Source organism: Lactuca sativa, chromosome 8, assembly GCF_002870075.4.
Source record: "Lactuca sativa cultivar Salinas chromosome 8, Lsat_Salinas_v11, whole genome shotgun sequence".
NCBI classification, from domain to species: domain Eukaryota; kingdom Viridiplantae; phylum Streptophyta; class Magnoliopsida; order Asterales; family Asteraceae; genus Lactuca; species Lactuca sativa.
Genome location: NC_056630.2, coordinates 275,304,445 through 275,317,519, shown reverse-complemented (window position 1 = coordinate 275,317,519; position 13,075 = coordinate 275,304,445).

Here is a 13,075-nt window from a genome sequence, read left to right as displayed (position 1 = left end):
CACTAGCCAATCTAGGATCTTCCCTCAGGATTCCCCCGAAGACCAAGATCTTGATACTCCACATAATTATCTCAAAAATAGAAGATCCCACTAAAATAATAGAAGATCCCACTAAAATAATAGAAGATCTCACTGCCCAAAATCAAGAAGCTAGCATCACATCAATCATAGATCTTGATTTCCAACCCCCTCATTAGGATCCTAATGTTTATAAGCCTAATCCAAACATTTAGAATCCACAACAACATGCAAGATCTTGGATCCAACCCATCATAGAATACCTCCAAAATGGTATGATCCCAAAAGAAGAAAAGTGTGACCAAGCATTCAAAATGAGGGTGTCACACTTTGTGATGATCCAAGGAGTATTATACAAGAAGTACAAGGTAGGCCCATAAATAAGATATATATGAAGGGTATTGTGGCAACAACACTAGGGGAAGATCTTTATGCTCCGAAGTATTAAGAGTAGGAAACTGCTAGCCACCCATGAAGAAAGATAAATTATTACACGATCAGAAGTGTGATGCTTGCCAAAGACATAGCAATATCCTTCATCGGACAACATAACCTTTACACCCCATCATTTCTTTTTGGTCGTTCATGAAATAGGGAATGGAAATAGTGGGTAAATTGCCCAAGGTACTAGGTGGACAAGGCTTCATATTAGAAATCACAGACTACTTCTCAAAATGGATCGAAAGTGAGGCTTTTGTTCAACTAAAGGATAAAGAAGTAGTCTTATTCATCAAGCGCACTATCTTGACTAGGTTCGGGATCCTGGCGGAAATCATATGTGATAATGGATACCAATTTATCAGCAAAAGAACAAGGTATTTTTGTAGTAGTTGGGGAATCAAATGATAATGTCCACCCTAGTTCCTCTTAATCTAACGGACATGCAGACTCCAACAACAAGATCATAGTTAGCAACTTGAAGAAGAGATTAGATGAAAAGTGTAACACCGTAAATTTTCAAACAAATTTTTCATTTTAGAATCACATAATTCACATAACACATTTCACAAAAATCTCATTTATTTAATTACAACAAAAATCCATAATTTTTTAATTAATAATCTCGGATCCTCTAAACATAACTCTTTCTCTAGAGTGTACAATCAAGCTGGCCCCTTCCCACGATCTTGAGAAAAACCTAAAACACATAACACATAACACGGTAAGCACAAAGCTTAGTGAGTTCCCCAAAATACCACACACATCTCATTAGCCACTCGAGGCTATAACTCAGTAACACCCTCCGGTCAATGTGTCTCAGTGGGACCCTCCGGTCCCACAACTCGGGTGGACCCTCCAGTCCAAAATCAGATGGACCCTCCAGTCCTAACTCAGTAAGAACAGAATAATACACAATATAAATCACATAGACATAATGCAGGATATCACAGTACTCAATATAAACACCAAAGTCCCTCCGGTCACACAAGAATTACCACTCTAAGTAAAGTATAGTGAGAAGACTCACCTCGGATGATGAACAACCCCGATAAACATTGATGTTGTGCACCGGCCTCTATCTCTAAACCAAACTCACAATTAACCCAATTAGGAACTAAGTGCAAACTCTCACTCATTAGGTCTAAAGGTAGACCACCAACCAGCCCATCCATAGCCAAAAACCCATTGGGCCCACCAAGGCCCAATAACAAACGGGCTCTCAAGAGGCACAACTCTCAAGTCCAAGTGGAAAGCCCAACTCAAGGGCCCAAGGCATATATATATATATATATATATATATATATATATATATATATATATATATATATATATTCCTCTGGTAAAAAACTCTAGTGTAACAAGCCCAGACTCCAGGCCCAACACTTAAGGCCTAAACTGAGACTTAGCCCAAAATTCCACGGTGAGGTTACGCGGGGCGTACCTCCCTTGGTACATGCAGCGTACTCACGAATCCAAATTAGCCATTATGGACACTTGGTCAGTACATGGGGCGTACTGGAGTTACACTCAACGTATTTCCCAGATTCATTCTTTCTACTCATTTGCTCTTAATAAGTTAAGACCCTGGCTCATATCACATATCTTGACTCCCTAATAGCTCTTACTCCATAAAGTCAGTGACTTTAAGCCTTTGCATGTCCGATAAGGTTACAAACACACAAAACTCTCACTTTCTTAGCTCAAAATGTTCATATCTCATGCATGGCTTGATCCCAACATCCAGGTCCTGAGTTTTATGACACAACACCACTAAATACACACAACAAGGGTTGATCATAGTCTTTGGAGCTCAATAACTCATAAAGTATCCAACTTTTGGGACAAAAACCTTAAAATACTCTACTATGATGCACAAATCAAAAGAGTGAGAAAGCTTTAAGCTTTATACCTCTATATGAAGCTCCCAACATAGATATGCTCAGATCCAAGGACCTGGACTCCCACTCCTTCTTCTCCAAAGCTTCTTCTTCACTCCAAGAACATATATAATCACCCAAAGGCTCTCAAATGCACTCACAAGCTCTATGAACGAAGGTTTAGGGTTTACGAGGGTTTGTTCACTGAGAATAGTGGCCAAGAATGAGGCCATCATATCCTTTATATAGGGACATACCCAAAATTAGGGTTTTCACTCTATGCCTAGTATGCCCAACGTACCGTCTGGTATGCCCAGTGCACTAGGTGGCTCCGCTTAAAAATCACGCACATGAGTACGCTAAGCGTACACACACGTACGCCCAACATACTCAGCTGCCACCTTTCTCAAATAAGGGACTTATCATGCCAAAACTTCAAACTTCCATTGCTTCCTCAGTATAACTTTTTTTCCAATGAACCTCATATCCACGGAAAGGTGACGAGATACCCTACGCTTCTAGCAATTCATCATAACCCCGAGACTTCCTCATGACCGGGTTGCAGCCCACGAAACCTAGTCACGGACGATCCGAAATAGGATGTTATAATTCTCCCCAACTTGAATTAGATTTCGCCCTCGAAGTTACTCCTTCTAAGCACATAGATCGAACCCAATAACCCGAGAAGCACCACCAAGAGGACCTCATATCATACAACAATCTCTTCCAAATACACCTAAACCCAACAATCGCTGTAGTACTCGATCTGACTCTCCAGAACAAGAAAACTCTAGTGGTCTGTCTCCCTGCTAGACCACCATCGCAAAACATCATCATGTTAATCTCTCATCGAATAATAGACTCTAAGAACACTCTACCAACTCTGATTCTCTAATCGATCCCACTTGAACTCAAGAGGAACGGAAATGTCATAACCCACTAAGGACCCACCGCTTGAACAGCTATCAGAACTCTTTTGAAGGAATGATCCTCAAAACTCTATCCTCATGCAGAAGAAAGCAGTCAAGTCAGCTCGAAACGATCCTATGACACCCTTAATCATAAGTCCCAAATCCTCTCAATTGTCCCTTCCAACACTGAGCACCAGGTCAACTCCGACCCAAAAGTTGAACCTCCAAAGGTTACCTATTGCGCACCCAATATAACGACTTATCGGCTTCCTTCTCACAATAACTATCTTGGCTCATCGTGACACACAAGTCATGAAGTTTACTTTACCCCAAGCAAATACTACAACCCCATCTGAAATCGTCTCACCTCCGACGTCTGTCGTCTACCACCTACTAGTTCCATGTGTCTCGCGGTTCTTCCCATACCAACGAAACTGACCCACTCCATTCTAAGACATTAGATGGAGATCAATAGCCCTCAAAATGAAACCCATCCACGAATCCAAAACCTCATCTCGCCTACTCAATACACGAATGGATCCAGACTCAAGCTCGAGAGTCTGAATCAACAGCAGAATTGGAACCACTCATTTCCAATCTGGTACTCAACTTATGACCCAAGATTGGCGAGTTTAGGCACACACCATCTCTCCAATTCCTTCCAATTATGATAATCCCTCCTCATCCTAGGGATAAAACGATTCCCAACCGTCACGGAGACCCCAGTCTCACCTCTGGTTCGGCAACCAGGTTCCCGAAGACTCAAGTGGTAAGGCTACCCAAGCCTGAGAACTCCTTTGCGTCATACTCTGACTAGTAAATACTACATCTCTCCGCTGAACAGTATTCTATCTTATCGACTATTGAGTGCTACGCCCCCCGGTAGTCTTAAAACGCTCAATTATTGACTCATGAATGCTACGGTTCCCCGCAGACTTACGACACCCTCTCACATACTCGTGAATGCTACAACTCCTCGCGGTATCACAACACTCTCTCGCTGAATAGCGAATACTACGGCTCCCCGCAGTATCATAACAATCTCCTGCTATCCAGTGAATTCTACGACTTTCCGCAGTATCACGACACTCTCTTGCTAAATAGTGAATACTACGGCTCCTCACAGTATCACAGAACTCTCCCGCTATCCAATGAATACTACGGCTTTCTGCAGTATCACAACACTCTCTCGCTGAACAACGAATACTACGACTCCCGCATTATCACAACACTCTCCCGCTATCTAGTGAATACTACGGCTCTCCGTAGTATCACAACACTCTCCCGTGACTCACCATGGGCTCACTCCATGGTTTCTCCTGATAATACCAAGAGATTACTCCCACCCAGATCCACTTGATCTCTTATCACCCGATAATCTCATCATCAAGTCATCACTACACTAAGTTCACCAACTCATGCTCTGCAGCTCAACATAAATATGTGCTTACACCCATCCATCTTATGCACCACCACTCCTGATGAAAGTTCTTGTAGGCAAGGCACTAGTCTCAACACAGATACACTCTTAGACAGTCCCACTCTAGTAGCAATTAACTGATGGGTACCCACTGGAACAAAATCACTTGGGTACCTCGGTACACCATCAAAGCGTCTCATGATGTCCTGCCTCAACCACTGATCTTCCACTTATGCAAACCTCGAAAATTCCCATCTCACAAATTAAAACATAGAGGAATCGTTAACAACTGATAACACGTTGACGAAAATCCGAAGCTCCACCCTCTACTGATCACTACCCGTACGAACTACTCATACCAACTTTGAACTTTGTTGACAATTCAACTGCTGCCCCTCCTGAAGTATAGATCACAATCCATACCTATACCCGCAAACCTCAGCTATTGCACCCTGCCTCAGCGAACCAACCGCCTCGAACTCAACATTTGCAAACCCGAAAAATCTTAGTCGCAATAAATTCTCTGACCAACAGCCACATGTCATGGATTCACTCATCCTTTCTTAAGCACATACACATACATCATCTTGCCTCATCCACCAATAACCCAGGTCTCATGTGTCCGCACCGTAGATGTCCATGACTAGTTCTCTAACCGTACTTGAACGGATCACTGATCCTCTTAATAGAATACCTAGTTCTCCACCACTCAGGGTTCGAACCATCACCAGTTAGCATACAAACGATCTACTCCATAGACTGCTTCACCAAGTACTTCACACTTGATGCTTGGAACGTACCACATAACACTCGATGATCTTCTCAATGGAGACCAAGCAACTCCAAATATCTCGAATCTCATATGAAATCCTGGTACCGACACACCGTTGGGTATCCCAACTATCCCAAATCAGTCATGGTTCTCAATCCAAGATTAATGCACTATCTCACACCTCGTCTCCAATCCCTCATCCAACATTCCAGCATGTGGATCATCATAGGAAATATAGACTTCAGCCGGTACACAACGCTAGCAATGAGGGCCACTGCCCCAGTATACTCCTCTTAATCTCTTGGAACTGTTGCTAAAAATCATGCCTCACTCATAAAGGTACCTTCCTTGGTATTTTCCATCTGAATCCCCACTGATGACTCCTTCATGGTACCAGAAATACCGCACAGTAGACATACTGCCCAAATACTCTGGTGAAATGGTCACCACCATATGCTACCCCACGGGGTTTACCTCCAAAGTCTGAAACCGGAAACTCGTTATCCCTTTTGCTTCTCCCAGGAAATGAGGAAAATAAAAATCTTGTCACAGAAGGTGACGTCTCATCTATCGGTCGAATGCTCAACTCAGACCGCGATCCTCCAATAAGCATCATCTCTACTCATCACTGAATCTTGCGACTCCAACTGGCATCTCACCAATAAAATCTCTCGGAAACTAACTCGATTTCCTTCTCAAAGTATTCTCCATTAAAACTCGGTTGACATGGCCCTCTGGCCCCACACTCTATCATATCTGATCTCAGTTAAATCAATCACAACGGGATACCTTGTAAAACCATAAGCACTAACCACCACAAATCATAGTACTCGAACCATGTGATCACCTCTCAATCTGCTACGAATCATGGTACTCGAACCATGTTATCACCTCTCAATTTGATACTTAGAACCTCTGGATTCCTCCGTGTTTCGAGTATGGGTCCTTTGCTTTCAGTAGTACGGGCCCATACTACCTGCCACATCTACCCATACTTTCCACACGGATCGTCCCAGATTTCCTAAGTAGCTGCTCAACCTTCACGGGTCACAAATCCCGCTAAACCTGGTCACACCCCAATGAATACTCTCCATTATCAGTGTACTCGTCTGACTAAGGATACTCCCTTGGCTCTTCCAAGGTTCTCTCACTTCTCTGCCATCAGCTGCTGAAGAACTCCTTATGATGCCAGCCATCTACCTCCTAAATATCATCATATTTAGTTAGTACCTGACTCCCATCATCAAGAGTTCCACAAAGCATGAAGCAAGCACCATTTGGTCATCGAATAATCTCCACCAACACGTAAACCATTCTAGGTTATAACTGTTGGTTTTGAGCATTCTAACACTCCTAAGTGTACATGCAACCCTAAATACCTTGGATCTATGTTTTCTCTATGATACATGCAAATATGAACTTTCCAAGGTATTAATCCTAACTACCATAATAACATTGATTCAAATGAATATATCAAGTTAGAATTACATACCTCTTTCATGTAGATTGTCTTCATGAAGCTTGAGTGCCTAGTGCCCCAAGTGTGACACCTCAAATGGTTCACACAACACCAAATACACTTGGAATATCAACATACACACTTCATGGAATCGGCTAGCCCTTTCTATTCTCACACAGTGACCGATTTTCCCAAGAACATGATCTTTATATAGTGTTACAATTAGGCTAAACCCTTAATTGTCATGGCTTTCCATTTCCTTGGATCCATGGGTTCAAATACACCATGGAGCATCCTATGGGTTTTAGCCCAACTTGATAATCCATAGAGCATTAGCCCACTCTACAAGTATGGATGATTTACACAATCAACCCATATATTTAATTAGTCTTCTTTTGATCACTTAATTAATCCTAGATTAATTCTTGATCAATACTAATTAAATAATCTTATTAATATATTGGAACTTATAATATATTAACAAACCTTAAGTGTTATTTCTCTCATTTTAGTCTATGCAAATGCATGATGCCATGCAACCCAAATGGACCAAGTTATGGACTTCAAGAACCGACTGGAAATCGTAGCTCTCAAAAGCTTCTGTCGAACTCTGACCTTGTAGATGAACTCTGACCTTTGTCAATGACTTGTCCATTAGATAAGGGATCATATATTCCTCCATCCTAGATATAATATGGACTGAGACATGGATTATAATCATTCTCTCTATCCATTTGTTGTTTCCCGATTTCCGATTTATAACGACTGACTAATTGAACAAATCAAATCAGTCCTGGCCCGGCCGAGCACTTCCATTTGTCATCACCAAATTATCGAGGGGCCCACAGATATCGCTTTTATCCCGAAGGTAAAAGGAATGGATAAACTTCGACTCATATGGCTTGTTCTACTACTTGTTGAATCATACACAAAGGCACGTTTTATAACATCGAGTTACCAATGCGTTTTTGTGCAATCAATGTACAACCAAATCATAGTAACTACTCATATCTCTAGGTTTGAAGAATATAAGATATTATCGTCTCATGATCACTCGTGATAAAATCCATGAAGTGATTCCAATGAGCACGGGTTGAATCCAATACTCCCAACTTATGAGCACTCATGAGTGTTATAGCCCTTTGTCCAACATCTTAGACCTCCACAAGCCAACCCATGATAGTCTTAATTCATATCTACTTCCAACATATGACCGACTGTGGATGGTTTGAATAACTTAGTCATCCCGAACAATGACCTAGTTATTCTGGAAGTTAAAACATGCAAAGTGAAACACAATAATAATTGAATCCAATATGGTATCAAAACCTATGAACATAAAGAAAACACCTTTTATTTATCACCATATGATTACACATTATTCATTGTATATTGTTTCAATTGTCAACTTTATTCTTGAATTTAAAACAATAGTTGTCCCATGCTCCAAGCATGTACACTATGTTTTCTAAATACTAGTAATGCCATACACCAAGTATGCATACTATGTTTGTCTATGATCTTCACTTTGTGAATTAGATCAAATGAACATAACTCCAATGATCCTCTTTCACAGTCCCAAATCCTTACTGCAAATGCAAGAACTCGAAATTCATGCCATTTACTGAAATCTATTAGGTTCTAAACTTATATGCATTGATCCTCTTGTAATGCTTATGCACAAAGTTAGAAAGACTTGAAAACAACCATTACAAAGCATTCCAAAGGAGATCAACTCCTTGGAAACATCCTTCTTGCGTTAAGTTTCCTAATCTTCCACAGATTGAATAATTTCTAAGTTTGAAACATTTCCATATTCCATTTTGACTATCACTTCTGAACATGAATTGCCTCCTTACAGATTATGTCAATATGGTCCTTCCAGAATTATCACTATACTTCCAACTGTACTTGAGCAACCAATCTTTGATAAACCTTAGATTGTCCTCGACAATTGTTTAATCCTTTTAGTCATATCCAGTTCTAAACCTTTTCCCTTCTTAATGCCCCAGGCATTTGGAAAATTTTAGAAAGGATGAATATAGCACATGCAATCGATCCTATATCCGAAGCATATGGGACACGAATCATGATGTCACACATAAAGACTAAACCAGTCTTTTGCTATAACATTTCCATTTCTATTTGCCAAGTTCTCATGATTCAGATTATGAAAAGGGATGCTGTAATCATAATCGAATTTGAGAACGCAAATAATAGACCTATATATATATATATATATATATATATATATATATATATATATATATATATATATATCCTTGACTAAATACGATTAAAACCTCAATCTAAGCTTTTAGATTTGAGATGAAGTATAAGTTCCTCTCCCTTAATTATAGCAAAACAACTCTTTCCCAATTGAAACCTTTTGTTTTCTATAATTAACATTGTTAACTTGCAACCTTTATCATAATTATCATGCTCCCACTAACATGATGATTATTAGCATAACACTTATGCTCCCACTAGCTTTTACATGTCCTCAGAAATCAGTTGGACTTCTAGAAATCAATACTTTATTGGTTTTCTTACCAAAGTTCAGATTTCTGATACTAGATTGCTTTGATAAAACTTTATCAATATCATACACCTTATCTTAGATAGCTCATAGGTGTGTCTAAAGAATTTTAAGAACTATGAAAAGCGATGTCGTAATCATAGTCTTGATTGTTTAGTCCTTTGCCACTTCCCACAAGTCCATGTTAGTGTGCCGGTAAACCACACATGCTCCACTAACGACTTTGAGAATGCAAATATCACAATTTCTATCTAGCTAAAATCTACTTAGTTAAAGTGTTTCCTCACCATCATTTTCATGAATCGGAGAGAAACCTTATGACACTGAAGATTTAATGGTGTATGTGTTCTTATCCATGTGAATTGTCAAAACCATAGTCACAAGACAAGGATAATGACAAATTCAAGCTCATATGGACTGAAGTCAATCTTAATTTCATGCCAGCTAGTGAAGAACTTCAGGTCTTATTCTTGATTAGTTCTTGAGACTTTCAAGACATTTTAAGACTCCCACAGTCCTCTTGACATATAAGACTTTCTTGTCAGATATTCAAGAGATAGTGTGGATTCTAATCAAGACAAACACTTCACACAATTGGCCTTAGTTGGTTTTTGTTTTATCCAAAACATCACAACTTACCAATTTCAAATGTACAAGAGTAGAAACTTTTACTCTTACATTTGACAAGTGTTTTAAACCTTCTTTCAGACATGTCAATCAAGTTACAATCTTGGAGTATGACTCTAAAGCTTGTATTGGAATGAAGTATGACTCATCTTCTTGATTTAACCATTTCAACAATTCAAGATTCCTCTTCTTAGTCATAAGAATGCACTAAGATTTCCTTAGAGAACTAATTGTGCTATGGTTTCTTAATCATTAAGATAATCACAAAAACTGATACTAAAGTACTCTCCCATCTTTTTCAGATTTGAGGAACTTTTATCTTTCTGCCTAAGTTGATTCTTCTTATTCACTCTGTAATACATTGGAACCTTTTCCAATGTCTCAGAATTACACTTAAGCTTGTAAGTATAGCAAATATTTACTGTGCTTTAGTAAATCATGACGAATAGTCTTATCGATCTTTTGTGGTGGAGTTAATCAGTGCACAAAAATGTGTACTCGATCACTTAGTCCGTTACTTGACTCACACATCCATGTGAACAAGTAGTTAGTCTTAATTTTTCCAATGTTTGAAAGTTCTCATCCATCATGCTATACAAATTGCATGATTCCAAGTTTCGGTCCAATTGAAACTTGGGTGATGAGGATCTTTCCTTATTTGGTAAATTTAGACATTACCACAAATGAAAGAATCAATTTCATATTTCCACTCTTGCTATTAATGGAATCTTATAAGCAACAAAAATTTTCACAAATGCCATTGTAAGGATATTTTAAAATAACTAAAATCAAATGTACTTTTATTTTAAAACCTTTACGGAAAAAATATCCTTACAATCCATATGAAAACTTGTTGTTATCTATTCCTAAGCAATATCTCATAACTCCTAAGAAGTAGCTCAAGAATCTGATCTTCAAACTATGAGATAGAAATCCATCTACGCGATCAGATTCAACATATTCTTTCTTTAAGTTTCTTCACTTTTGTTTGATTCTTAAAACATCACCAAGCATGTGACCCAGTCACATCATGTATCAAGAATCTCAGAATAGAAACTTAGCAGAGTTAGATAGTGGACTTTACCTGAAGTAGAGTTAGACTTATTGACTTTAACACCCTTAGGTAAATTGGCTACTTCGCAATCAACGCCCCTTCCTTTGGCAATTATATGGACGCTTTGGTAATGGAACATGGGACTATCACAGACTTAGCCTTTCTCTTTACCATTTGGTCAACCGAGTTGACTATGGCCGATCCCTTTCCATTGGGAAGTGAATGCTTTTTTTGGATTTCCAGTGTCATCATTGTCAGTGTCCATAAAGTTTTTAGGAAGTTGATCTTAGCGAATAGATAAGATCATCAAGGGTCTTGTCATAGCATGTTTCATAGGAGTCCCAAAGGAACTCACTATGTGACTGAGAAAGTGATTGAGCATCAACTTCCTCTAGACTTTGATAGCCAACTCTCCCGGCTTGTCAATATGTGACTACATCTCCAAGATGTGATCACACATAGACCTTTGCTTTGCCAATAGGGCTCGAGTGGCCTTAAACTTTTCATGAACTTGTGGGTTAGGGAGAATATTTGGAGGAGGTGAATGAAGTATGATTTCCATGGGATATCATCTTCATTTAGGAAAGCTTGTTACAAGAGATTTGGGAAGATCATAAATGTCTAAACTAGACATCTTTTGGGAGATATTTCAAGATAGTTGATTTAAAGTCCTTAATATAACACCCAATATGAAATATTAAGGCTAGGACCCAACACAATACTTTTATAACTTGGAAGAGGGATGCCGTAATCCAAGCTATAAAATATTTGAAGTTAGGTGAATGACGATTCACCAATTTCCACCAAGATAAACGAAATGTATTATTAGGTTTTAATTGGATTTGAAACTCCTAGATCTTTTGAGATTCATTGAACTGTTCAATGGCATGTTTCAATCTCGAGTGTGCCCTTCAGATTTTGTGACTGGGATGCCAAGGATCACAAAACAAGGTGTCAAGTAACCATGCAAATATACATGGTACCCTTAATATTTACCCCTTAATCGATGTGCCGGTTAACCACACACGCTCCACCGATACTATGATTAATATTAAGTTACCCTTTACCTACGTTGTTGAGTCCAGGTTAGTGTGCCGGTTAACCACACACGCTCGACTAACCGACTTAAACAAAGTGCAAAGTGTAATTTCTTGGATTAACACTTTATTCACATTTTCCTAAGTAACTAAGATTGGGTATTAATAAGAGTTTAGTTACTTAGTATTTATCATTAATAATTTTAATGAAGTGAGAATTCTAGTCCTTGTCCTACCCATTCGGCTAACGACCCTCCACCGGTCAAGGAAGCGGTGGGTGAGAGTGGACACCCATTAAACTACCATTTTATAGGCAGTAACCTTATAACCCCTTATAGACCGGCTTCGTGAATGAGGCCTACTAACAGTAAGACTGACTTGCTCTTATACATATATATAAATATTATTAACTTATAATATTATAAAGTATAAGGGTTGAATTTTAACTTTTAAAATTCTAAGGGCTAACTTGGAATTAAAGTATTCATAAGTGAAAACTTTTCAAATTCCAAAACTTGAGGGAAAGTTTTGAAACTATTCAAAACTAATTAATTCCATAACTTATGAGTTTAAAGTAGTTTTAATTAAAAGACTCTTCAAGTTCCATAACTTGAGGACAAGTTACGGAAGACTTTAAACTAATACAAGAATGTAACTTTTCCTTTATTTTGTAACTTATGGAATTTAATTAAGGTTACATTGTTTATTACTTAATGAAGTGACTCTTGAACCTCCGTAACTTGAGGACAAGACTCTTCATTTTTTTGTAACCATTGCCAACATTTATGAGTTTTATGAAACTTAAATGTGACTTTTCATATAACTTGAGGACAAGTTAGAAAATCACATTTTAGAATCATCTCTTAGATTAAAATGGATTTAAAACACATAATCAATTAACCTTTATATTAATTTAAGCA